We start from the raw sequence: 25788 nt of genomic DNA, 5'->3' as shown, positions 1-25788 counted from the left end.
GGAAGAAATTGACAACCCGAACAGACCAATATCTAGTCATGAGATTGAAGTAGTGATCAAATGCCTCCCAAAAAACAAGAGCCCAGGAACTGACAGATTCCCTGGAGAATTCTATCAAACATCCAAAGAAGAAATAATACCTATTCTCCTAAAGCTGTTTCAAAAGATAGAAACATAAGGAAAACTTCCAGACACTTTTTATGAAGCCAGCATTACCCTGATTCCCCAAACCAGGCAAAGACCCAACCAAAAAGAATTTCAGACCAATATCCCTGCTGAATACAGATGCCAAGATTCTCAACAAGATCCTAGCTGATAGGATCCAACAGTACATTAAAAAGATTATCCACAATGACCAGATGGGGTTAATCCATGGGATGCAAAAGTGGTTCAACATTCACTGATCAATCAATGTGAAAGAATAAATCAATAAAAGAATAGAGAAGAACCACATGGTCCTCTCAACTAATGCAGAAAAAGCATTTGACAAGATACAGCATCTGTTCCTGATTAAAACGATTCAAAGTATAGGGATAGAGGGAGCATTCCTCAACTTCATAAAATCTATCTATGAAAAACCCATGGTGAGTATCTTCCTCAATGGGGAAAAGCTGACAGCCTTCGTTTTGAGATCAGGAACACGACAAGGATGTCCACTGTCACCATCATTGTTCAACATAGTACTAGAAGTCCTAGCAACAGCAATCAGACAACAAAAAGAAATAAAAGGTAATCAGATTGGCAAAGAAGAAGTCAAACTCTCTCTCTTCACAGATGACATGATACTTTATGTGGAAAACCCAAAAAACTCCACCCCTAAACTACTAGAACTCATACAGCAATTCAGTAATGTGGCAGGATACAAAATCAATGTACAGAAATCAGTTGCTTTCTCATATATAGTAACACCAGATACCTTAATGTCAAGTTTAAGGGTTTAGTATTCACTTTTAACTCCTTGAGAAATATATCTCTGACATTTAGCAATATAAAACTAACATATGTCTTCCTCATTTTTGCAAAAGCAAAACTGCATTGAACTTGGTTTTTTAATTACTCTATAAACCTTTTGGAAATAAAGACAGACCCATGAAAAAGAGCATCATATAATATTTTTTTCTTTTTTGTTTTGAAGAGAAGGTAGTACTATTAGACCATTTACTATAAAGAGTAAATATGAAGAAGCACATTTTATTGTTCAACCAAACAAAAGATATAATAAAATAAGTTATATACATTCTTATTGTTAGGGATAATCAAAATTACATTGTCTGATAAGTATTTATAAAAGGCAATTTCTAATATGTTGACAGATACTTTCTCTATTTTCATATGGCTGAATAGAAGGTATATCTGTGGGTGTTTCATATTATGTTTGATTAAATATACCTGGTATCTAAACAGGAATACCTATATATATGCTAAAGAATAATTTTCTTTCATTTCTAGAAAAAGTTTGCAATGAAGAAATGAGTTAAAGCTTAAACTGGAACATAAAATCGATACCTTTATTAAACTGCTTCAACAATTTCTTGTTATTTTTAAACAATGACAGCTCTACTATCCCTCAAGCAGCCTTGGTTAAATAAACTTCTTATCCTCAAGTTGTTCAAATATCTTTTATGTATGGTGTGGGTTGGTAGTCTTGGTACAAGACTGAGAGGGGACAGAAACAGTGGCAGATAGCGCACCAAATTTCCAGAAGTGAAACAAATGGAAAATGTTGGAAGTGGTTTACAGTCATCAAGAATAAACAAACGTCACTACATTTATCATGAAATTCAAGTACTCATTCAAATCTGTTATATTGTAAACTTAGAAAATTCTCATCAAAGTATAAAACAAAATTTAAGGAAACTATGAACACTTTGGTAGAACACTTCGATAGTACAATTGCTAGTACTTTGGTATCCATGTGTATGTATCATCTTGCTTAGTCAGGAGGAAATCTAGTGATGATTAAGAGTTCAGCATCTTTGGCAAATTCCTTAAACAGTTTGTCTTAGTTCTCTCATCTGGGAAACTGGGATAATTATAATACTTACTTTTTTCTAGTTTTATTGAGAAATAATTGACATATGTCACTATACAAGTTTAAGGCCTACAGCGTGATGGTTTGTTTTACACGTATTGTGAAAAGGTTACCTTAATAGATTCAGCTAACACTCATCATCTCATATAGGTACAATATAAAGAAAAGAAAGAAGCAAAAGAAAGAAAAAATTCTCCTTTTGATGAGAATTCTTTGGACTTACTCTCTTAACAACTTTCCTGTATATTATACCATGGTGTTAGCTACAGTCATCGTGTTGTACATTATATCCCTAGTACTGATTTATTTTATAACTAGAAGTCCATACCTTTTGACCAACTTCTTCCAGTTCTTCATCCCCAACCCTTTGCCTCTGGTAACTGCAAGTCTGATCTCACAGAAACTCATATGAGTTTGGGGCAGTGGGTTTTTTGTTTTGTTTTGTTTAGGTTCTATGTAAGTAAGAATGTATAATAAGTAAAAATCTATAGTATTTGTTTTTTCTCTGCCTGATTTATGTCTTTTAGCATAATGCCTTCAAGGTCCATACATGTTGTTATAAATGGTAGGGTTTTCTCATTTTTTTATGGCTCAGTAATATGCCTCTGTGTGTGTGTGTGTGTGTGTGTGTGTGTGTGTGTGTGTGTGTGTACATACACCATAACTTCTTTATCCATTCACCACCAGCAGACACTTGGTTTATTCCCATGTCTTGGTGATTGTAAATAATGCTGTAGCCAACATGGGCATATAGATATCTTTTGAGTTTGTGTTTTCATTTCCTTTTGCTATGTTCCCAGAAGTAGAATTGCTGGATCATAGTTCTGTTTTTTAAATTCTTTTTTAAAGATTTTATTTATTTATTTGACACACACACAGAGAGGGAAAGAGAGAGAGAGATAGAGAGAGAGAAGACAAGCAGAAGGAGCAGCAGGCAGAGGGAGAATTGGGCTCCCTGATGCGGAACTTGATCCCAAGACCCTGGGATCATGACCTGAGCCGAAGGCAGATGCTTAACCAATGGAGCCACCCAGGCATCCCCATTTTTAAAATTTTTTGAGGATCCTCCATGCTATTTACATAGTGGCTATTTACATAGTACCAATTTTCAATCCCAGCAACATTGGACAAGGGTTCCCGTTTCTTCACCTCCACACCAGCATTTGCTATCCCTTGTTCTTTTGATGATATCAGGCCATTTACTAGGCATGAGGTAATATCACATTGTGGTTTTAGTTGCATTTTCTTTATGATTAGTGATATTGATGATTTTTAATGTATCTGCTAGCCTTTCATATGTCTTATTTGAATAAATGTTTGCTCAGTTCCTTTGCCCATGTTTTAACTGGATTATTTTTTGTTGTTTTTTTGTTTGTTACTGAGTTATATGAGTTGTTTATATATTTTGGATATATGGTTTGCAAATATTTTTTCCCATTCTATAGGCTGCCTTTACACTTTGTTGATGGTTTTATTTTGGTGTATAATATAAGCTTTTTAGTTTGATGTAGTTAATTTTTTTGCTTTGTTGCTTGTGTTATGGATGTCGTATCCAAAATATTATTACCAAGACCTATGTCAAGAAGCTTTATTCCTATGTTTTCTTCTAGTAGTTTCATGGTTTTAGGTTTTACATTTAAGTCTTTAATCCATTTAAAGTTAATTTTTGTGAGTGGTGTAAGATGAGATCCAGTTTTATTGTTTTACATGGAATATCCAGTTATCCTGGCACAGTTTATTGAAGAGACTGTCTTTTCTCCGAATATTCTTGGCTTCCTTGTCAAATATTAGTTGACCGCATATACTTGGGTTTTATTTCTGAGTTCTCAGTTCTGTTCCACTGACATATTTGTCTGTTTTTACAATTTAACTATACTGTTCTAATTTCTATAGCTTTTTTTTTTTTTAAGATTTTATTTATTTATTTGACAGAGAGAGAGAGTAATCACAAGTAGGCAGAGAGGCAGGTGGGGGAGGGGATAGCAGGCTACCCACTGAGTGGAGAGCCTGATGTGGCCTCCATCCCAGGACCCTGGGATCATGACCTGAGCCGAAGGCAGAGGCTTAACCCACTGAGCCACCCAGGCACCCCTAATTTCTATAGCTTTATAGGATAGCTTGAAATTAGGAAGTGTGATGCCTTCTGTTTTGTTCTTTCTCAGGATTTCTTTGGCTATTCAGGATCTTTTGTGGTTCCATAGAAATTGAAAGAGTGTTCTTTTCTAATTCTGTAAATTGTAATTCTAAATGCCATTGGAATCTTAATAGTTACTACATTGAATCTATAGATGGCTTTTGGTAGAATTGACATTTTAACAATATTAATGAACTTGGAATAGCTTTCCATTTATTTGTGTCTTCTTCAATTTCTTGCATGCCCCTTGTAGTTTTCAGAGTGGTATCTTTTACTTCCCTGGGTAAATTTATTTCTAAGTATTTTATTGTTTTTGATGTAAGTGGGATTCATTTCTTAACTTCTTTTTCATAAAATTTGTTGTCAGAATTTAGAACTTCTACTGAATTTTGTATGCTGATTTTGTATCTTGTAACATTACTTAATTCATTGATTAGATCTAACAGGTTTTTGGTTGAGCCTTCAGGTTTTCCATATGTAAAATCATGTCATCTGCAAATACAATTTGATACATTTTCAATTTTGATTACATTTTCTTTTCCATGCCTGATTGTTCTAGCTAGGACTTCTAATACTATGTTGAGAGGAGTGGTGAGATTGGTCACCTTTGTCTTATTTCTGATCTTAGAAGAGGAGTTTTCAACCTTTCACTATTGAGTATGAGTTTAGCTATGGGCTTGTCATATATAGTCATTATTGAGATATGTTCCTTCTATTCCTGTTTGTGAAGAGTTCTTTCTTCTTTCTTTCTTTCTTTCTTTCTTTCTTTCTTTCTTTTTTAATCATGAATGGATGTTAAATTTTGTCAAATGTTTTTTTGGTACCAATTGTGATTATTATATCATTCTTTTCTTTCTATCAATTCTTTCTTTTGTTCTTTCTTTCATTCTATCACATTGATATATCACATTGATAGATTTTTATATGGTGAACCATCCTTGTGTCCCAGAGTTAAATTCCACCTGATCATGGTGAATGATCTTTTCAATGTGCTACTGTATTCAGTTTGCTAGCATTTTTTTTTTTTTGAGAATTTTTGAATCTATATCTCTCAGGTATCTTGGCCTATAATTTTCTAGTAGTATCCTTTCCTGGTTTTAGAATCGTTATAATGCTGACCTCATAAAATGAGGTTGTTTTGGAGAGTTTGAAAAAGATTGGTGTTAATTTCTTATTAAATGATACAATTGGTCTATTCAGATTTTCTATTTCTTCCTGATTCAGTCTTGGTAAGTTATATGTGTTTCTAAGCATTTTTCCATTTTTTTTCTCTTTTCTATTAATGCAAGAAATTGCAGGAACTAAAGGAAGGAAGCTAGACTTCCTTCCTTCCTTTCTTTCTTCCATCCATCCATCCACCCATCCATCCTTCTTTTTTAGAGAGAGGTGAGAGAGTGGGGTAGGGCAGAGGTAAAGAGAGGGGGAGTAAATATTAAGCAGGTTCCTCGCCCAGCATGGAGCGCATGCTGGGGCTCAGTCTCCTGACCTTGAGATCAAGACCTAAATAGAAATCAAGAGTCAGATGCTTAACTGACTGAGCCACCCAGGCACCCTTCCATTTCTTTTAGACTTCTAGTTTATTGGTATATAGTTGTTCACAGTAGCCTCTAATGATCCTTTGTATTTCTGTGATATCAGTTGTAATGTCTTCTTTTTCATTTATAGGTTTACTGATTTAGGTGCCTTCTTTTCTTCCCCCTCGGTTAGTCTAGCTAAGGGTTTGTCAATTTTGTTTATCTCTTTAAAGAAATAACCCTTAGTTTGGTTAATCTTTTCTGTTGTTTTTCTGTTCTTTATTTAATTTATTTTCATTCTAATATTTATTATTTCCTTTCTTTTGCTAACTTGGGACTCAGATTGTTCTTTTTCTAGCTCCTTAAAGCATAGAGTTAAGTGCCTTATTTCCGACCTTTTTTACTTCTGTTGTAGGCACTTATTTCTATGAACTTCCCTCCTAGAACTGCTTTTGCTGCATCCCCTAAGTTCTGAAATATTAGTTTTCCATTTTTATTTGTCTCAACCTTTTTTTATAACCCCTTTAATTTCTTCTTTGATCCATTAGTTATTCATAATATCTATATTCATGAATTTTCTGGTTTTTCTCTTGCTGTTAATTTCTAGTTTCATGCCATTGTGGTCAGATAGGATACTTGGTATGATTCCGGTCATCTTGAATTTGACTGTTTTGTGGCCCAGCATATGGTCTTTCCTAGAAAATGTTCCATGTGCTCTTGAAAAAAATATGTATTCTGTTGTTGTTGGATAGACTGTTCTGTATATGTCTGTTAGCTCCATTTGGTCTATAGTGTTTTCTGATCTTCTATTTCCTTATTAATTCTCTGTCTGGATGACCTATCTACTGTTGAGAGTTGGTTATTGAAATCCTCAACTATTATTGTATTACCATTCATTTTTCCTTTTAGATCTGTTAGTTTCGCTTTACATATTTAGGTGCTCCAATACTGGGAACATATATTTTTACAGTTGTTATGTCTTATTATTGACCCCTTTATCGTAATATAATGACCTTCTTTGTCTCTTTATACCATATTTTAGTTTAAAGTCTATTTTTCTGATATAAGTATAGCTAACCCTGTTTTGTTGTTGTTACCATTTGCTTGGAATGACCTTCTATCCCCAACTTTCAATCTGTGTGCTTTTTTTCCTTTTTAAGACTTTTACTTATTTTTACTTATTCTACTTATTTATTTGACAGAGAGAGAGAGAGAGATGTTTGAGGATCCAAACCAGGCATATATGCACTGTACTGAGTTCCCTGATTCGAGTGTATATCCGACTTGGTTCTATAGATGAGCAAAACTACCTTTTAGATTAGTACTTGTGCACTGCAGGTAAGAACTCAGTCTGCCAACATCCCTATGCTAGTTGTTACAGGCCCATCCTCCCTGCTCTGTCATTCAAATTCACAGTGATTGAGTCTGGCAAATTACCCTGCAATCCCCCTGGGGCAAGATCAGAGTAGAGGCTCCCACAAAGCAACACACAGCGTTTGGGGAAAGCTGGTTATCCCCTGTGTGTTCTCTTTTCCCACTGGAAGAACTGGAAGCTCAAAAGAGACGTTTTCATTTTCTTGTGGTGCTGCACTGGCCTAGTGTAGGGGCAGTGTGATCAACATGTAACTGCTTCCCTTAACCCTTGTAAAGCGGTCTGTCTTGGTCTCTGTGGTGCAAGGGGTGCTTGAGTCTCACTTTCCTGTTCTGGGATTGTCTCATCGGTATCTTGTTTTTGAATAGTTATTATTCTTTTGAGGAAATTGACCTATGACACCACCTTGTTGATGTCACTCCAGTATCTACTTTATAGGGCTCTTAGGATGATTAAATACATTAAATGTGTAGTTGCACAGAGCAAATGCTCTAAAGGTGCTACAATTATTTTTCTGTTGCTGCTATAGCAGATTAGCACAAACCAGTGGCCTAAAACAACATGAATTTATTATCTTCTGGTTTTGTGGGTCAAAAGTCCAAAATAGGTCTCTTTGAGCTAAAATTAAGGTGCATTCTTTTTGGACGTTCTGGGGAGAATCCATTTCCTTGCTTTTTCTAGCTTTAGAGGCTACTGACATTCTTTGGCCTACAGCTGCTTATCACGTTGATCTCTGCTTGTGTTGTCATATCTCTTTCTTATTTTTCTACCTACCTCTTTATTTTATAAGGGCCCTTTCAATTACATTGAGCCCAGCTGGATAATCCAGGCTAATTTCCCACCTCCATATCTTTATCTTAATTATCCTGCAAAGTCCCCTTTGCCTTACAAGGTGACATATTCACAGATTCTAGAAATTAGGATGTGCCCTTCTTCAGAGGAGCTATTATTTGGCCTAGGACAGGTGCTCTGATTTTGGCAATAACTGTAGAGTTTGTCATTTTTTGATTAATGAATTTTTATTTTCCTTAATTTTTTGTGATTGTTGTCTGTGGAAAATAACCTAATCTTTTAAGAAAATATTTTAATATTATTGAAAAATAAATAACAAATTCGCAAAGTAGTTACATGAAAATTATAATGAATAATCTGGTTTGTATCCTTAAGGTCACCTTACTGCTACCGCATTTAAATATATGTGGTCTTTATCATCCCTCAAACACTATACTCAAAATTTAATCACATGATACCCCTACAATTTGCTATATTTGTAAAATGAGAACATGCCTTTTACATAGGATGTATTTTTAAATGAATGTAATTTTGCCGGTGTGAAATGAATTTGATAGTTCCCTTTGGTTTTCTTTCCATGAATCATCCCTCCTTGAATGTCCCATATAGTGTAAATTCCATAAGGCCATAGATTATTTTATATGCTTTGAAGGTACTGGGCATGTCTTTGTACATAGCCTACATTCAGTAAATATTAATTAATTAATTAATTAAAATTAATTAAATATTAAATATAAATGAATGAGCTTAAGGGTAAATTTCATAGCAGGAGGAAATAAATGAAGAAAAGATTTGGATGACAGTGAGTAGTTACTTAAGGTCCCTTCTCACCTTTTCTTTTCTTTTTTTTAGATTTTATTTATTTATTTGTCAGAGAAAGAGAGAGACACCAAAGCAGAGGGAGTGGCAGACAGAGGGAGAAACAGACTCCTGGCTGAGCAGGAAGCCTGATGCAGGATTCGATCCCAGGATCCCGTGGGTCATGACCTGAGCTGAAGGCAGATGCTTCATTGACTGAGTCACGCAGGCATACCTCACCTGTTTTTGATTCTGCTGTGAAAGTATTTCTTTAGGAGACTCAAATTTTCTGAGACTTTTCATAATTATTTTCTTGAAAATAATCCAAGATATCATAATCTGGTAATCGTATTTATTTTTCCCAGATGGATTATTATTTTCTATGAAAGAAGACAAGCAAGCATGTTTATAGTCCTAAATGAATAATAATTACTAAATCTTAGAACATTAGCAAATCTAGAGAAAAGCAATCTATGATACTATCAAGAAAATCTCTTTGAGTTTGCTTCTTATCTCTTATCCCCGCCTCCAAATTCCAGTAAATAGAAGATTTTTAATGTAAAACAATATTAAACTGACCTCTAGCTCACAAAGCAAAATTTTGTTTTTGACTTTGCTCTTCCTCAGTTACAGAAATAAGGGTGGTATATTATAATGAAATATCTCAAATTTCCTTGTCTAATGAATGAGATTGAAAACATTTGACCTCTTTTGTACATGAGTGCATAGATAAGTGACTATCCTGGAAACAAAACTTGAATCGATGGCTTGGGTTAGAATTTAATTTAGAAAGCCAGAAATAAAAGTTGCTACAAATTGTAAGATTTAGAAAGCCAGAAATATGATATGCTATGAATTTTAGTTCAGGAATACCTTGCCAAAAAAAAAAAAAAAAAAAAAGAAAGAAAGAAAGAAAGGAAGAAAGACCTTGAAATCTTGAAGAATTTAAAAACTTTTCCTCTTAGTTTTTAGAAATATCATGCTAATTTAAAGGTTCACGGCATTCAATTCATCCTCTTTTCCAGATGGTATCAGTCCTGACATGGAGAATTGGAATTAAAAAGATGCAGGGAAGGAAGCAAGTCTTACAGAAAATATGATTGCTTTTAACAACAAAATCCATGAAATGTTTTCAGTCACTGAGGAAAGAAATAGAAAACAAATTAAACTGAAAGGATAGGGATGCCTGGGTGGCTCAGTTGGTTAGGTCGCTGCCTTTGGCTCAGCTTATGATCCCAGGATCCCGGGATGGAGTTCTGCATTGGGCTCCTTCCTCAGTAGGGAGCCTGCTTCTCTCTCTGCTTCCGCCTGCCACTCTGCCTACTTGTGCTCTCTCTCTCTTTCTTTGTGACAAAAAAATAAATAAAATCTTAAACTGAAAGGATAAAGCTTGAATGTGAATATTTTGTAAGTGAATAAAAAATAAAACATCTCACCTGTAGTGTGATTGCAAATAATTCCATCATTACAGGCACATCTTATTTGTCATTTTAAAAAATTTGTCATTTGTTGCTCCAAACTCCCAGAGGACGTATAATTTGGTGTTTACTTACAAGTAAAAATAAGATTTTTCTAGTGCATTTACTCCCTCTTCCATAAATGCCTGCAGCCAACAGCTAGCTGCAAATGGATTCATTTTTGATTCTTTAAGAGCTCTTTAGTACTTCTTCAATAATACCCTCTTCTGTAGGCTCTAGTAGTGGAACAATGTCATAAATTCTTTTGACTTTCACAGCTTGACCTTCCGTCTGTATGTAAAGCCAGCATGTAGGAGTCATAAACAGCAGGCTTTGTAATGCTTGAGAGATCTGTGTGGGCATTATTTATGCCAGCCAATAGCTATGGTTGCTTTTATATAAATATAGCCAATGTTTTGTCTGAGGAAGCAGAACAGCTGACTATCTCTTCTAAAAATAGGTTATTGATTCTGTATATATTTATGTTTAAATTAGTACTTCATTTCCAAATAGGAGTTTTATTCTGTATTGGTGTTTACACACTGAAACAGTTGCAACTTGGGTCAGAATGTTTAAGAGTAAGAATCCTGACTTATTTATTAGGTTATTGATTATGTCCTGGGGTAGAGGAGAAATATATGGAGTGCAAAATAGCCTGGGATTTAAAAGAGATTGTGCATATCGTTTCTCTGCAGTAAGGGTTAGTCCTGCCCAAGGCAAGGTAATGGAGTACTCTAGAATAAATGCACTTTAAAAATCTTATTTTTGACATGAGTTGTGGTTTTAAGTTATTACCAGATTTATTTTCTTTTTAATAATCTATCTAGGCAGTGTTTGAATTATCAGAAGCAATTTTATTCCATTGACTCTGATATTTTTATAATATAGATTTACTTTTAAAACATGAATTTCAATTTAAGAGAGCTGACATTCTTGAATGATATTCCATTTAAAAAGTAAAAGTCAACAAGAATATTTTAGTTGACCGTTTATCCATTTGCCGAGTTAGTTCATTGGTTTTATGTCCAATTTGAAGGCACATTTATTTCCAGGATAGGGAAAATAATTGCCTCGTTGCTACATGACTCTTATTATCATTAACACCATCAATAATAATAATAATAATAATAACAGTTATAATCCAAAACTTGTACTATATGCATGCTGTTATAAATATTTACATGTACTGACTCATTTAATCCTCATCACAACTCTATAAGGAAAATAGAAGAAAGAAGAATTCTGAAGTAAAAGGGGGGGCCAAAGTAAAGAGATCTTTTTCAAATAAGTCTTTTCTCTGTTAGAGATTCACAGCACATATTACTTTTACAGGTTTTGAGAAATCCTGTGATAAACCTATTAAGCCAGTGTTTAATTTATATAACCTCAGGACTTTCTGTCTCCTGAGACAAAACAAAACAATTAACATATCACATAACATGGCTTATGCTTGAGGAAACACTGTTCAAATATACTCTTTTTCAGAACATGGTAACTAGGTGTTTTATATTTCCATTGAGAATAAATGAGACAAAGTGGGAAAACTGGATTAATCTATTACGTGGGATATAAATAAGGGTTCTAAATAAGAATCTATACACTGAATTTATTTCCCAAGGAAAAATTAAAATCTTATTTTATAAATAGAACAGATAGCCATCCATGAAGTATTTATTCGAGGGGTTTGGGTTAAAATATTAGAACAAACTAATTTGTCAAAGTATTACCATCCTCCAGGTAAAAGGCAGAAGTAGCAGCAATAAAAACAACATTAAATTCTTTGGAATGATTAAGACTAAGGATAAAATCAGTAGTATGTGACTGGAATACAGAAATTTGGATCCAAGGGAAGTGCACATAGCAAACAAGTTGTTTCTTTTGTTTCTTAATTTGGGTTAACACACTTCCAAGTCAAAGCGGGAAGAGAGTAGAGAATGGCTAGTTAACAGCAGAAACATCAAAGGCAGTGTTAAAATGGGAGATCAAGTTCAGGTTTCTGACATGAGAGTGGCGAAAAAAATCCTCAGCAGACTGAGATGTGCCTGAAGATAGAATCCTTAACTGGATCCGTTGATATCTTCCTTATCATGAATTAAAAATGAGTGCGCTTGAGCAGGCTGGATCTTTCTTGCCTTTTCTCTTTTTTTGTGTGGCAGCGAAGTTGGTCACCAAAACTAAGCCTCTCTTCCACTTTTGTCCTCCAAATCTCCAACAAATTTCTTTCCCCAGCAGCAACCTCTAATGCCAGTTTATGGTTCTCTTCTAGACAGAATATATTCACAGACACAGATAAAAATGTAACTGATAGATTGAACATATAAATTTAGAAATAAAGTAATTTATTTTTGTCTACCACTATCTCTTCTAAGTCATGATGTTACTTCTTCCTGTGGCAATGGAAGAAATCTGGAATCTGGTTTCATCATTTTGGGTCATATTTCAGATAATGAAAAGTCCTGCAGTCATCTTAGTCCCCCTAAACTCAATCTCAATTAAGTAATTACTGTGTTCATTCTAGAGTAGCAACTATAATATTTTTATAAATTATGTGATTAACTATTTGTTCTATTTCATTATTTTAGCTTTTTCTTTGAAGGTTCCAATCATAGTTGCTTGATCCAACCCTCTTAATCTTCTATATTGTCTTCATTAATTTTAAATTTATTTCCCTTTTACTGGTTCATTTTTTAGTTTTATCTTCTATGTTTCAGCAGTATCTATCTATCTATCTGTCTATTTACCTCCCTATATATATATCTATCTACCTATCTAATTATGATAATTAGATGGATAACTAGATTTAAAAAAAATCTGGTCCAGGATCCAATGAAGGGTTACATGTTGCATTTGGTTGTCATGTCTGTTTATTATCTGGAGCCAGTCCTCAGGTTTTCCTTTTTTCCCATGACCCTGTTATTTTTTGAAGCATGCCAGTCCAGTTAAACTGTTGAATGCCTCTCATCTTTGGATTTATCTGATGTTCCTTATGATTACATTCAGCTTATGTGTTTTGAGGAATATTATAGAAGTAAAACTGTGTTCTTATTGTACTACATTAATAAGCATATGTTATCAATTTGTTCCGTTATTGGTGATAATAAATTTATCTCTTTTTTAAGTGGTATCTGCCAAGTTTCTCTATTCTCTTTGTAATTAGAAGTATTTTGAAGGGAGATATTTTGAAATTATGTAAATATCCTGTTATTCAATCAATAATAATTTCCTATCATTTTCTTTTCAGCTCTTTCTTACTTTCTGGCATAAGATCTCCAGGTTCATATTATTATTTTATTTTCCCAAGGAGTTCTCATTCTATATAGTGGAAAATGCTATTTAGAAACCAAAATCTGACCACTAGTTCTATTTGCTGCTTCTGGTATGCAGTGACTTCTAAGCTTTCCCAACAGGTAGAGGAAATATTCATCCATCCATCTATCTGTCTATCTATCATCTATCCATCCATCCATCCATCCATCCATCCATCCATCCATCCAATCATCCATCTATGCTTACATACAAGCATTTGTATCTATTTCTAGATCTACATCTATATAATCAATAGCATGCATTCACAGTGATAATTCCAATTCCAATTCAATATTGTTGAATTTGGATGATTTTGGTCTTTGGCTTTTCCATACTTGTAATGCCTTTTTCTAATAGTGAAAAATGTGGTTTTCCATTATTTTAAAATCATTTACTTATTTGCTCATTCATTCTATATGTAATCAAACTATTGACTCAGTTGATTACCTCCTCTACTCTGCCTGCTTCAAAGCCTCAACAGTCTCCTTGGCCCTATAGGTTTCACTGGTCTTGGCTGCCTCAAGAGAAAGGAGGTGAAAGGAATAGATAAATATTTTTTAAAGAGTGGAAGGGAGAAAAGACTTTTAAAAATGGTATTTAAGACGGGGGCACCTGGGTGGCTCAGTGGGTTAAAGGCTCTGCCTTCAGCTCAGGTTGTGATCCTAGGGTCCTGGGATCGAGCCCCACATCAGGGCTCTCTGCTCAGCAGGAAGCCTGCTTCCCTCTCTCTCTCTCTGCCTGCCTCTCTGCCTACCTGTGATCTCTGTCTGTCAAATAAATAAATAAAATATTTTTAAAAAGGGTATTTAAGAAAATCAATTCTGTCGTTTTAAAATATTAATTTTAATTTTAAAGTGTTAATGTAAATATCATCATTAATGGGTTACACTTTCTTGAATTCATCATTTGTAAGATTTTCCTTTTGGGAGAAAATGACAAGGTCAGGTTTTAGGCTTGCTAGTTTTCACAGAGCATGGGCTTTCTCTTTTTTCTGTTACAGAGTCATATTTCTTCCTGCAAATATGACTTTTCTGTATAAATCTTTTTATAGCCCCACCTCTTCAAAGTAAGAAAGACATGAGGGTCTTTCTTAGATGTACCAGCTCCAGCTAGTCCTTACGCCCAGGATCATAGCCATGGAATATTACTTTTTGACTTCAAGATGTACCTCAGTTTTCGGGAAGTATATTTTTGCTGATGCTTTTGGACATCTGTTTTCACTGGTTCCCTGCTCTTGAGATTTCTCTCTACAAAGTCTTGTTTCCACTGCCTCCTTTTTTTCCCAAATGAATGTCATCTGCTTTTGTCAGTGCTTGATATAAAATGAAGTCTGGGAATTATATGTGTTTACAAGTTCTCCAAAAATGGTTTGTGAATGTATTAAAAACTTCTTGTAGCTTTTGAATAATTCCCCTGAGAAGGGGAAAATGCTGTTTATGCAGGCTTGAATATAGTTCTGACATAGCGGGTTCCCCAGGAAAACTCTGAGATGAAGTTTAGCATTAGGATATTTATTAAATAGTACTTTTGGCATTGATTCCTGTAGCAGGGATGAGGCGGAAACAGGAATAGGCAGAAAAAGAAGTTGTGCATGCCTGCCTGTGGCCTCAACTGACTTCATGGGAACCTCTGGAGCCATAATGACATTTTAGAGTTGAGTGGGGCCTTTATGTCCTGATATAAATCAGTTATTGATGTAGGCCCCTAAAAGAAATATGGTGGCCTTGGTCGGGGCAGCACTTTCCCAAGCTGGTGCAAAAAGTCTTTTCTTGAAAATGAATCACGGAATTATAGCATGGTGTCCTGGTAGATGACTTTTGGGATATAATTTTCATCTGATTTCAAATCTGTTCATAACTCAGAAATGTAAAGAATCACTGAATTATTGGGAAAATTCATTATATGTATATCTTAACTGTTTTAATCTAGAAAACTAAGGTTAATCAAGAAAGCTTTGAGCTGAATTTAATTTCTGAATCTAGTTGGTAAAAATAGATGTTGTGCTTTTACGGAAGACAAATTCCCTTTACTTATGTGTGAGGATTATAAGTAACAAAAAAAAGTTGTCATTTTATTACACTGCTAAAAGCTAAGACCCACTAACTGTATTGTTTTACATAGGTTATTTCTGAAGTTTGAAGGTTTTATTCTGAGGTTTTAAGCCATTTGTATCCAGTGCCTGAGAGAGTATTGCCTAAAACCAAAAGGGGGCAGCAGAGGGCCACCAGAGCAGTGAGCTGGAGGTTCAGGAACTAGGTGAGAAGGATACTGATTCTAGCTTGGTCTTGGAGACCCAGATAAATAGTGCTCTACTTATGCTAAATAAAGAAAGTAGCGCTTGGGTTTAGGAAGTACCAGTTATAAGCATACTGGGAGAATCCCCATTTGTTCATGTGTAATTCTCATGGGACAAAAACCCTGAAAGAGGAAAAGCAAATAGAATCCAGGTCATAGGGAAGCTGTGAGCTTGCCAGGAAGTGTGCTCTTCTATTGGATCTCTGACCTAGGACCACCTCTGGACTCTAGATCAGAATTACCATTGAGCACCCAGAAATACTATGAGGCTAAAGACAGCCTCAGTAACTTTTCCAGAAATGTATTTATATGCCTTTTCCACTAATTCCTGGTCTAGAATAAGGGATTTCAGAGACATTTTTTCGAAATAATTCTCCCCTCTAACAAATCAAGGTTTTGCTTTTATAGATCAAACTACCTTTTTCTTTCAGTTTCCTGTTTGACTTTTATTATTTTCATTGTTCTAACACTTTATGTTTTATTTTGTTGAAGTGCTCGTTCTTTCTATTTTTCTATATTAATAATAATCGAAGTATAAAAAGTTATGCATTTGCCTACTTAAAGCTTTGACATATCTTATACATTTTAAAAGCTTTGGTAGCTTTGGTTCTCTTTAAATCCAACAATTTTTGACACGTTTTTCATTTTCCATAAGGGTAAGCCTTTTGGTTGAAGTTATGATCATTGAATTATCTTTTTATTACATTGTAGTCAGAGAATATGGCTTTTGTCATTCTACTGTGGAAAAATTGAAATTTGTGTCCCAGTATTTGATTACTTTTTGTTTCATGCATTCTTGAAAAGGATATATTTCCTATGATAAGTTATCTATTTGTGTATCTAGCCTCATTAATTAGGCTCCCCAAAATTAAAATAAATTTTAGTTAATTAATTAATTAATTAACTGGTATCTCTAAAAATAAAAAAAATCCTTTTGAGCTGTCAAAGTATGAGAAGTATTAAAATCTTACATGGAAAACTGTGGGGTTATTTTTCTCAATTTTTTCACATTTCTATTAGATTTTATTTATACTTTAATGCTATGCTTTCTAGCATGTAAATGTTCATTATCCTGTAACTTTGATATTGGTGGTGTTTCATAAATAGAATATTTAGCCTAAGTTCTGCTTTGTCGTTTTACATGAGACTAAGAACCCCAACAATTTTTCTAGAATGTATTTCTCCATCATTAGAATACAAAATTTGCCAGCTTGCCCTTTTTCTGAGATTCAGGTTTATGGTTCCTTTCTCTTGTCCTTCAGAATCTTTTCCTGGGCCTTAAATTTCCTTCATTATCTCTATGTAAAAGGTGGTCTATCCAGTCTAATATTTGCCAACTTGACTTTGACCTTCCTCTCTGTTCTCTTTATTCTACGTATATAGAATTCTTTTCTTGGATCCATAGCCAGGGTGCACATTATTCCCATTAATCCTGTTCTTGCAGTCATTTATCTACGGTGGCTCTGCTGGAAAGGAATAAGATCTTTCCTGTCCTTACTGTTTGCTTTATTGCTTGCTTTTAATTTTTAACTATTATCTTAAGTTGTCCTTCAGAGTCATGAAGCATATGTTCATGTTAATAGAGAACAAAATAAAAAAAATTATTAGTAATTCAAAATCAGTTACTAAATCCAACTCCACACAGGCCTTGAGTTTTCTTGTTTGAAAATTCGGTTTATTAGTTCACACTGAGTCTAAACAACAAAAATTCAGAAAACTTGAAAGGAATGCTATAGCATTAAAAAACATTCATGTAACTTAGGAATATTGTTTAAGAAAAGCCTGCCTGCCATTTTGAACTTCACTCGTTTTGTCACCCTCAATCAAGCCTATATGACTTCTCTGGATTTCTATTTTACCCTTTCTAAAAACAGAGATTAGTCTAGTGGTGCCAGATGATACTTCCTTCCGGAAGGCATTTGGAAATATTTGGATTTGTTTTAATTGTCACAATAACTAAAGAGTGCTACAGAGTGGGAGCCGAAGTATTAGTTATCCTTTAATTCATGGGACGTTGTTGTACTATAGAGAATTGTCCCAACCAAAATCTTGATGATGCTTCCTATGGGAAACATTGGCAGAGGATTCCTAAATTCCACTAAGCTTCTTTAATGTGTTTTGGTTCTTCTGGCTCAAAAACGTGTATTGAAAAGGAATGGTAAAAAAAAAAAAATTGCCCCTAAAATAAATCTCAATTCTATTTTCATTTCAGGAAAATAGTTAATACAGAAGATAATAGTGTTAACATTTCATATGGTGTTTCAGTGTCCTGTGATTCTTGGACTATTGATTTATAATTGCTGGCAAAATTATCAAAAATACCTACCTAAAATGCTCATTATCCTCACATTTAGTTTTTAAAAAATAAACTTAAAAAATTTTAGAATAGTTTTAGATTCATCAAAAAGTTGCAGAGATAATGTAGAAAGTTCATCTATACCCTGCACCCAGTTTTTAAAGTTTTTTGAACATTTTAGTCAGGGTGGTTTTGATGAGAGTGGGTAAGTGGGATGAAACAATACAACTAAGAGAATGAGACTTAGCTTTGCACCACAGAAATAAAACAATACAAAACTAATCATTTCAACTATGCTTCTATAAATAAATAAGTTTTATGATGTATTTATTGAGACAGATTTGTCCATGAGAGAGAAAACTCTTGCCTTAATAACCCACCCGATGATATTAGGAATAATGGAAGAAAATTCCTCAACAGGCTTTGTATTTCTAGGCAGCAGATGTTATATCATGTTCATATTTATGTATGTATGTATGTATGTATGTATGTATTTTGAAAGATTTTATTTATTAGAGAGAGACAGCACAAGCAGAGAGAGCTGCAGACAGAGGAAGAGGGAGAAGCAGGCCCCCCCAACCCCGAACAGGGAGCCTGACGTGGGGCTCAGTCCCAGGACCCTGGGATCATGACCTGAGCCAAAGGCAGACAATTAACTAACTGAGCCCACTCAGGAGCCCCTCTTGTTCATTTTTAATATTCACTACCCAGGGCATACTAGGTGTTCAATAAATGTTAATGAAGTAGAATTGTAATAATCAGGAAGGAAACAGAAGATTGCCTTTCTATCTTAGCTCTTTTCTGTAAATTTTCTGTAAATATTTGTTTGCAGTAATCTGTTTGCAGTAACAGCACAAGAAATAACCTTGAGTCTTTTCACATATTGCTAGTTTCAAACCTTTGCACTGTGTAGCTGGGAGTTCACACACAAAAATGCTATATGAGATTATCTCTAGAATTATTCTGGTTGCTATAGAGAATTAAGAATTTACCCCTTGTCACATGAATGGACTTTTAGATATGTTCAATTTTTATAAAATAAGTAGATATTATACTTTCTTAGATATAGGGAAATTTATTTGCTATAAAATAAGTACCAAAAATATTTTCTTTATGTACTAAATAAAGCAAATTCCAGACTTTTTGGAGATGAATTCTGCGGTTCATGAATTATGTAGATCCTGGTTTCTTTTCTGTTAAAGAAATTTTCAGTAATTTTTCATAGCTAATTACATATCTTCTTTAAAAGGATCAGGCAGGGGTTGTGAGTCTGAAATTTTTGTATAACAACTCTTGTAGAGGTTTAAAAGTCACAGAGGAAGTAAAAATTATGCCTCATAAGAGGCTTATGTACTACTTGTAAATTTATCCAAGTGCTACTATTATTATGGATAGTTGGTGTTTGATGTTAATAATTTATATAAATGTTTCTGTTTCTTAAAACCCAATTCGAACTGGCTTAAGGAAATAAGGAAATTTATCTTGTACTTCAAGATGACTGGATCCAGGGATTTAAATAAATTCTTCAGGATATTCTCTTTTTCCATCACTTAATCTTTTTTTCCTTTGTGGTTATAGCTTCATTCTCTTCTACTACCATAAGCTTCCTTCAAAAGGATATATGTCAGTTCAGTTAAGTACCCCAAAAGAAAGAGAGAACTTGTTTATTTGGGGGTGTTACAAGGTGGATTAAATATCTGCCTATAGTTGTGCCTATTCCTCTCCTAACTCCCATTGTAGGGCAGTGGACAACTCTGGTTGGGTAGGCCTTAGTCACAAAGCCACCTCTTAGGTCATGAAGATGAGGCACTGTGATTTTTTTAGTAGCCCACTTTCCAGACTAGGGTTGAGGAAGGACAATTTTCCAAGGAAAATGGGGACTGTAATATGAACCAAAGATGAGAGCAAAAGAATATGGAAATACTGGGGTTCCCAGGTGGCTCAGGCAGCTGAGCACCGGACTTTTGGTTTCTGTTCAGGCCATGATATCAAGGGATTGCTCTGGGCTCTCTGCTCAGGAGGGAGTCTGCTTCGCCCTTTCCCTACGCATACCCCACCCCTGCTTGCCTATGTGCGCTCTCTCTCTCTCTCTCTCTCTCTCAAATAAATAAATAAATAAATCTTTAAAACAATATGGAAAGACTAAAACAAATCCAAAAAGATGTCTATTTAGCCAAACATCCAACTACATTATTGTTTCCAATAACGAGAATGAGTTAATTCCAATGCCTTTTATGGCAGTTATTCAACTATTTTCTAAGGGTTAAAATACCTATTTTAACTATTCATATTCTTTGGAAAGATGCCAATGAGGGATGTATTTAAAAGCATTTTTTCATTCCTAATTCACTGGACTGGACCTATATTTATTGTCTTTTGTGGTAGACTTGGCAGCAATGAGTAATTAGTTTCTTTTCTGAGGTCAATGGGTGGCAAGTCTTTTGGTCTCAGGCATCCTGGCTTTAAAATATTTAATAATCTGGGTAATTCCTTATTTTAAAATCTTTACATACCATCTATTAAATGCATTTCCCTTTTGAAAAAATCATTTAACTATAAGTTCACCTTGTCTTAAGGAGTATGGACCTTGACAACTTGGAATACATCTGAGTCTAATGAAGCACTGCTTTATTTTCTATGACAAATAGTTTTCAAACCATTAAGTGATCAGTGTCCAGCAGTTGAAACAAACAATGCTACTCTTCATTTAAGATTCCTTAAAAGTTGATGTTAGTTTCTCTGAATGCATTTTGTGTCTAATTTTAGTATGTTTGTTAGAGACACATGGATGCACAGAGAGTTATTTCCCATAGCATGAAAAATGATTTTGGCACACTTCCAACAAATTTTACTATAAATGAACATAGGGAAAGAGAAGAATAAATAAAGTAAGATGAAAACAGAGAGGCAGGCAAATCATAAGAGACTCTTAACCATAGGAAACAAACTGAGGGTGGCTGGAGGGGAGGTGAGTGGGGAGATGAGGTAATTGGGTGATGGGCATTAAGGAGGAACTTGAAGTCGTGAGCACTGGGTGTTGTTTGCAACTGATGAATCACTAAACTGTGCCTCTGAAACTAATAATTTAGTATATGTTGATTAAACTGAATTTTAAAAACTAAATATTTGCCATGTTATATAGAATTTTTCACAACTCTCATATTTTGATATTACATAATTACATATTTTATCCACTGAAGGACATTTTACATAAAGGTAATAAATGTCTTGGTTTAGAAATATGTAAAGATTTGCATTGCTGACACTTTTCAGGGCATATCTTAATCTCTTTAAAATTATAGTGGTGTCCTAACAAACTAGCACTTCAGGATTATATCTTTACTTCAAGCAATATAAGATACATTTTCTTTTGTGCATTTTTGAGAAATAGGAAAGCATCAATGCTTTGAAATAATCAGATTAGAGTCTTCTTGAAATATTCTTTTCCTCTGGGATAAGTTACTCCCCAGTCCTCCTATCTTCTTAGTGGAATTTTCTTTTTCTTTTTCTTTTTCATTCCTTTTTGTTCTCAAGTTTCTCTCTTTGTCCTCTTGTCATTCTCTATCAGAGATTGGAAATTAGTGACTCATAGCTCAAATCTGCATATAGATAGTTAATAATAATAAAAAGCTTCTGCCCAGCAAAGGAAACAAAAACTAGAAGACAACCTACTAAATTTACATGTAAGAAGATATTTGTAAATGACATATCTGATAAAGGGCTAGTATCCAAATATAAAAAGAACTTATACAACTCAACACCCAAAAAAACAAATAATCCAATTAAAAAGGACAGAAGATATGAACAGACATTTCTCCAAAGAAGACACAGCTGGCCAAGAGACACCACCTGATAAAACACTCAACGTCCACTCATCTACAGGGAAAATCAAATCAAAACCACAATGAAACATCACCTCCCACCTGTCAGAATGGTTAAAATCAACAACACAAGGGACAATAGGTGTTGGCAACTATGTATAGAAAAAGCAACCCTCTTGCATTGTTGGTGGGAATGCAAACCCCTGCAGCCACTGTGGAGGATAATATGGGGGTTCCTCAAAAAGTAAAAAATGGAGCTACTCTACGACTGAGTAATCACACTACTAGGTATTTACCCCTCAAATTCAAAAACACTAGTTCAAAGGTTATATATGTACCTCCGTTTTCCTAGCATTATTTACAATAGCCAAATTGCAGAAGTATCCCAAGTGTCCCATGATAGATGAAGGATAAAGAACATGTGGCGTATATGCAATGAAATATTATTCAGCCATAAAAAAATGAAACATCATTGTACAAATGCCATTTGTAACAACATGGATGGAGCTAGAGAATATAATACTAAACAAAATAAGTCAGTCAGAGAAAGACAAATACCTATGTGTGGAATTTTAGAAACAAAACAAATGAACAGGGGCGCCTGGGTGGCTCAGTGGGTTAAGCCTCTGCCTTCGGCTCAGGTCATGATCCCAGGGGCCTGGGATCGAGTCCCATATCGGGCTCTCCCAGCAGGGAGTCTGCTTCTCCTCATCTCTCTCTGTCTGTCTCTCTGCCTACTTGTGATCTCTCTGTCAGATAAATAAATAAAATCTTTAAAAACAAACAAACAAACAAACACATGAACAAAGAAAAAGAGAGAGAGAGAGAGAAATCAAGAAACATATTCTTAACTCTAGAGAATAAAGTTATGGTTACCAGAATGGGTGAAATAGGTGACAGGGATTAATGAGTACACTTTTCATGATGAGCACTGAGTATTGTGAAGAATTATTGCATCACTATACTGTACACCTGAAATTAATATAACACTGTATGTTAACGATACTGGAATTAAAAGAAAAAGCTTAATATAAATAGTAGTAATAATAACCATAATAATTTGGCCTTTCAAATATTTGGAAATGTATCCAATTTAAAAATTGGGGGATTACACATAAAATGTGTTTTCAGCTTTTCCTGGAAAACTGAACTGTCTGGACAACCCAAGCTAGTCCTTCCATCTGTTGATAGTTAGCTGGAGCTGTGTGCTGGCTGCCCATTGGGACAAAGCATGCACTATCACTTCCACCAACCACTGTCTTCATTAATCATAACACACTGAGTCTAACTAAGCTTTGGTTGTTGCTTATCACATGGATTGTTATTTTCCTTATAATAGAGAAACATTTCTTGATTTCTAGATTTCCATAAAAAAATGGAAAATGAAAGACCAAGAGAGCTTTGTGTTTTAAGGAAAATTGGAAGAATGCAAATGTTAATGTCCAAACAGCAAGTCTACCCTCTTATCTCTGAAAATTTTCATTGACTTCCATAAGACAGCAGCTACCATTTTTAATATAAATGTTCTAAACTATATATCTCCCATTTGGGCCTTCTCCCCCTCAACTTCTGACCCATATATTCCATTGCTTGCTCAGCCTCTCTGCTTGAATGTCTCACAGATATTTCAAGCATAACATGTCTTATGTGAACACATCATCTCACTCCCGGCATTCACTCTTCCACCTGTGATCTCTGTTGTGGCAGGTTTATTACTGTTTCCAATTGTTCATTCTCTCCCACCCTCTAAGAGAATAAATAGACCTCCATCAGCTGCCATGTGCTCATAGTGCTTTCCTTAGAAAGAACATACCTTCCTAGGGCATTGAGACTTGGCTCAGCCATGTGACATTCTGGCCAATGAAATGTTAGCAAAAGTGATGGTATACCTGTAAGAGGGGAAGCATCTGCAATGCATGGTTTCACCAGCTCTTAATTCTGTCCACTGAGAAAAACAAATCACAGAGGCGGTACTCTCCTTTCACCTGCATGCTGGAGTGAAAGTAAAAAAAAAAAAAAAAAATGAACTGCTGGATAAAATATGTAAGTAGGGACAGTGATGGAATCCTCAAAGATCAGAAATAGTAAGACATGAGTCTCGCTCTAGGTCACTGTTAGAGTCAGCATTTATACTGAGGGCATGTGTTGCTCCCTAGACGTTTAGATTTTATTTTAATGGGTAGATTACTAAAGTTAGGAATGCTGGGCTTACATGCAATTTGAGAGATTGCAATGAGACACAGAGGCCAATCCAGGTGTGCCAAAGGGGGCATGTTAAGGGGATGTATTATCATATTCAGGAGACAGAGGTAATAAGGATGCTTGCCTATCTCGGTCTTAGCCTTAGGTAAAAGGAAAAACATTCTTCCCTTAAGAATTATCAACAAACCTTCCACCTACTTTGGGGCCAGAATCATATACTCCAAATGCTTGGTAAAAACCCAGGCCGCTGATTTATGTGAAAATGGTACTGGGCTACTAGTACACACAGGTTATCACATGAACTGTTATTTTTCTTATAATAGAGAAACATTTCTAGATTTCTATGTTTCCATAAAAAATTGGAAAATGAAAGACCAAGAGAGCTTTATGTTTTAAGGAAAATTGGAAGAATGCAAATGTTAATGTCCAAACAGCAAGTCTACTCTCTTATCTCTGAAAATTTTCATTGACTTCCGTAAGATTGCATTACCATTTTTAAAATTAACATATAATGTATTATTTCCTTCAGGGGTGCAGGTCTGTGATTCATCAATCTTACACAATTCACAGCACTCACCATAGCACACGCCCTCCCCAATGTCCTTCCCCAGCCACCCTATCTGTCCCACCCTCCCCTCCAGCCACCCTCAGTTTGTTTCCTGAGATTAAGAGTCTCTTACGGTTTGTCTCCCTCCCCACATTACCATTTTTAATATAAATGATTCTAAGCTATATATGTGATTATACGCATGTTTGGCCTCAGTAGCAAACTCAAATCCTCTATGGACGTATAATCTTTAAACTCAGGCCTCAAAGAAGTCCCACTGATAAAGTTCCATAAAACCTTAAGGTGTTCATAAAAATATTTAAAACACACTTGGAAAAACAAGCTACCTTTAACAAAATTCAGTAGAACGATAAAGTGAAGAGTCAGGTTTACAAAATTGGCATACATAACAGATGTTTAAAGCTGCAGTGTAAGTTTCTATCATATTTCATGGACTTAAAGAAGACAGTTTCAGGGTCCTTCCAACCTTCTTTCTATGGATACCAACATAAGAAATCCTGCCTTCTAAGAGTAGTTTTCTTCAGGCTTTGTATCACATTTATTCTGTGCTTCTGTGACTCAGGCCTTTGCAAGAGTAAATGGTAAAGTTCTCAAGCAATTCTTTCTCTCCTGGTATGCTAGAGATAATCCAACTGTAAAGTATTTTAATCTTTTAATTGATATTTACATAGTTTCTTATAAACACATGTTCTTCTTTGTGAAGAAAAAGTAAGGACTTTGAATGAAGTTTAATTAAATCATCAAAAATTCTATCCTAATACGCAATGCTAAATTGTTTTCCATTCACAGAATTATCATTTCATGGTAAACCTCTGGATTTGAACTATTTGTTCCAGGCATAACAGCTTATTTTGAAAACCAATGAATAAAATATTTTTAAAAATGCCTTTTATATTTAGTTTTCGATTTCTGACCTTTTTGAACTCAGTAAGCATCAACAGTTGTCACTTGCAGGGAATAAAAGATTTTCAAATAACTACTTTTATTTTATAAAGGATTACATGGTCCCTCTCACAACTACTCAACTCTGCTGTTGCACAAAACAGTCATAAAAAAATGAAAGAGCATGGTTGTATTCCAATAAAACTTTATGGATATGGAACTTTGAATTTTATATAATCTGCACATCATGAAATATTCTTCTTTCGAGTTTTTTCCCAACCATTAAAAAATATGAAAACCATTCTTAGTGTGTTGGCTG

Source organism: Mustela erminea, chromosome 4, assembly GCF_009829155.1.
Source record: "Mustela erminea isolate mMusErm1 chromosome 4, mMusErm1.Pri, whole genome shotgun sequence".
In the NCBI taxonomy this organism is placed as follows: Eukaryota; Metazoa; Chordata; class Mammalia; order Carnivora; family Mustelidae; genus Mustela; species Mustela erminea.
Note: the sequence above shows the minus strand (reverse complement) of the source record.